This window comes from Xenopus tropicalis, chromosome 1 (assembly GCF_000004195.4).
Source record: "Xenopus tropicalis strain Nigerian chromosome 1, UCB_Xtro_10.0, whole genome shotgun sequence".
In the NCBI taxonomy this organism is placed as follows: Eukaryota; Metazoa; Chordata; class Amphibia; order Anura; family Pipidae; genus Xenopus; species Xenopus tropicalis.
In genome coordinates this window covers 165,592,504-165,595,542 of record NC_030677.2, presented here as the reverse complement: position 1 = coordinate 165,595,542, position 3,039 = coordinate 165,592,504, and the positions used below count along the sequence as shown (strand labels likewise).

Genomic DNA, 3,039 nt, shown 5'->3' with positions numbered 1-3,039 from the left:
CATTACAGCCTTCATCAGACTTATTGTGCTCAATGGTGAGGCCTAAACCTAGCACAGCGGATAAAAAAGAAGCTGTGAACATGAATCTTTGGGCTTTATTTATGTAAAATGAGGAGCAGAAATGTGATAATGGCACCTGCACAAGTCTTTCTTTGAAAAAAATGCAGATCATTAAAAAATGTCTATGAAGATTCTCATTCATCCAGGTCATGATATACAGTATCTAGTAGAATTAAGTCTAAAACAACTGGACTTTTCTGAGTTTTTCTTGAAAACGTTTCACCACTCATCCGAGTGGCTCGGATGAGTGGTGAAACGTTTTCAAGAAAAACTCAGAAAAGTCCAGTTGTTTTAGACTTAATTCTACTAGATACTGTATATCATGACCTGGATGAATGAGAATCTTCATAGACATATTGCTACTCATTTTGGGGAGAATACCCTAAAATTGGTACGGGAATATGAGAGGACGGCCAGAAAACTTGCGGATTACAGAAACCATCTTCGTTTTAACCTACGATGCCGATATCAGGGAATCACACCATGCAGCCTACGTCTGGGTTCTTCGGTTAAAGGTCACAGGGCCAAGGTGATCCTTCAGAAAGCCCAGAAACAACTGTTAAATGAACGGGTGAGGCAGACTAACTTCTCAATTGAGGTCCTGGTTCATAAATTTGATAATGCAAAACAGAGACTGACAGCAAAACTACGGTGCTGACGTTGCAAAGAGTGGTTGAATTCACAGAGCGGGCGCAACTTGCACAACATGCCAGGGGCAAGGAGAGGCAAATAAACAAATTCACCAGTTCATGTACCAACAACACCCAGCGAACAGACAAATCAACAGGGAGGAAGGAAGATGAAAACAAGACATGCCAGAACATCAAGGATCTGTGGGTAAAGAATTTATCAGACAGGGAACTCACAGAACCAGAGAAGGATGTCTTAGCCAAGGGACTGAACTTTGCAGTGGCCCCACGGTATGTACCAGTGGTAGACTTCATCACAGCCACAGAATCATCCATCCACAACAATAAGATACCAGTGGATGAGGCTGAAAACATCCGGTTAAAAGTATCAGCAGCCCTAGCTAATGCTAAAGCTCCCCCTTCCAACCTAAGTCTACAAGAGAGGAGGGCTCTGACATCACTTGCCAAGGACTCAAGTGTCACCATCCTGCCTGCGGATAAAGGAAGGTGTACAGTAGTACTGAATACATCAGACTACCATGCCAAAGTATCCACACTGCTCAGCGATTCAGACACATATGAGCAACTCAAGAGAGATCCAACAAGCAACTACAAGAAGAAGGTTATAGACTGCTTGCAGCACCTTGAGAAGGAAAAGGTCATCAGTCCAGCTTTGTACCGTCGCCTTTACCCAGGCGAAGCCACTCCATGCCTATATGGACTCCCAAAAATACACAAAGAAGGAGCCCCTTTGAGGCCAATTGTCAGCAGCATTAACTGTGTGACTTATAACATTGCTAAATACGTGGCCAACATCTTAGCCCCCTTAGTTGGAAACACAGTACACCACATTCAGAACTCCATGGACTTTGTCAAAAAAAGTGAAGGAGTTAAAGCTGGAGATCGATGATACAATGGTGTCCTATGACGTAACATCTCTGTTCACATGCATACCCACTGCCGAGGCAATTGATACAGTGAGGAAACGCCTGCAACAAGACACCACCCTCAGCAGCAGAACAAAGCTGACCCCAGAACAAGTTTGTTCCTTACTGGACCTATGTCTCAATACCACTTACTTCAAGCACAAGGAAGTTTTCTATAGACAAAAACATGGCTGTGCCATGGGTTCGCCTGTGTCTCCAATTGTAGCGAACCTTTACAGGAAAACCTGTACCCAGGAAAAGAAAGCCCTGGACACCTTCAAGGGAACAACACCAAGTCATTGGTTCAGATATGTGGATGACACCTGGGTCAAAATTAAAGAACACGAGGTTCCAGCCTTCACCAAACACATAAACTCGGTGGACAAAAACATCACGTTCACAAGGGAAGATGTGAAAGACAGCAAACTGGCTTTTTTGGACTGTGCTATAGTTATCAAAGAGGGGAGGGACCTGGATATTGAAGTATACAGGAAACCCACCCACACAGACCAGTACTTGCTGTTTGATTCCCACCACCCTTTGGAACATAAACTGGGTGTAATTAGGACTCTACATCATCGGGCTGAAACTGTGGCATCCAATGCAGAGGCTAAGGAGAAAGAATATAAACATCTAAAAGGAGCTCTGAAAACTTGTGGGTACCCAGACTGGGCCTTCATCAAAACCAAATCAAAGACCAACAGAAAGACCAGACCTACAAACAGAAAGAAGGAACACAGCAGGCGAAACAACATAGTCATCCCATATGTTGCTGGAACATCGGAAAAACTTAGGCAAATTTTCAACAAACATCGCATTCTTGTGTTTTTCAAACCCAGCAACACCCTGAGACAAAAGCTGGTGCACCCGAAAGACCCAACACCCAAGCACATGAAAAGTAATGTGGTCTATGCTGTCCAGTGTAGTGAAGAGTGCTCAGACTTATACATTGGGGAGACAAAACAACCTCTCTGTAAGAGAATGGCCCAACATAGGCGGGCAAACTCCTCAGGACAAGACTCAGCGGTCTATCTACACCCCAAAGAAAAAGGTCACTCTTTTGAGGACAGTAACGTGCATATTTTGGACCGAGAGGACAGATGGTTTGAAAGAGGTGTGAAAGAGGCCATTTATGCCAACCTGGAAAAACCATCCCTGAACAGAGGAGGGGGCCTGAGACACCGCTTGTCACCAACATACAATGGCGCGTTGACATCCTTACCCCGGCAGTTTCACAACAGTTCACACTTCCAGTCATGTACTTTGAAGGATTAACACCTTCATCAATGAGAATCTTGGTACCATTGTGATTGGATCATACCTTCTTACACCTGTCAGTTTCAGCTAACACCTAACTGAACAAGTTCAATGGAACCATTGTGATTGGATGTCTGTGACTCTACTACCATCAAGAGTTTAAATAC

General features: G+C 44.0%; 1 pseudogene; it reads left to right on the top strand.

Annotated features, from left to right (window-relative positions):
• Positions 1-382: 382 nt before the first annotated feature.
• Positions 383-2,812, top strand: LOC116408391 (annotated as a pseudogene).
• The last annotated feature ends 227 nt before the right edge of the window (positions 2,813-3,039 follow it).